Source organism: Neophocaena asiaeorientalis, unplaced genomic scaffold (genome assembly GCF_003031525.2).
Source record: "Neophocaena asiaeorientalis asiaeorientalis breed wild unplaced genomic scaffold, Neophocaena_asiaeorientalis_V1.1 scaffold705, whole genome shotgun sequence".
NCBI classification, from domain to species: Eukaryota; Metazoa; Chordata; class Mammalia; order Artiodactyla; family Phocoenidae; genus Neophocaena; species Neophocaena asiaeorientalis.
In genome coordinates, this window is record NW_020176572.1 from 818576 (window position 1) to 819008 (window position 433).

Below are 433 nucleotides of genomic sequence, written 5' to 3' on the forward strand. Positions count from 1 at the left end.
GCATCATTGCTGGGCTTGGCGTACAGTAGATACTTATTCATATGAAGTTAGGAAATCATGTCTGTATATTGTGGCCCCAGCATACTGGCCATTCCTATAGGTTATCTCAAGAACTGAGAAACATTGCTGCAAAAGCTCTACTTGAGTACCAGTACTTAATGAGAGCTAAAAGTACTTATCACACATCGACTCTTCAACCATTCTATGGGATAGACACCATTATATAGGTAAGGAAGCTGAGGAACAGAAATTTAAATCAGTTGCCCAAGGTCAAATGTCCAGTACTCAGTAAAGCTGGGCTTTGAAACAGGCTATCTGGCTCCAGAGTCTGTACATGCTCAGCTGGTGGCAGGAAGTATCCTTATTAGCTAGACCACTCAGAAATTCTCTCTGGGAATATGAACTGAGCAGGCAGAAAGTCAGTCATTGTTAG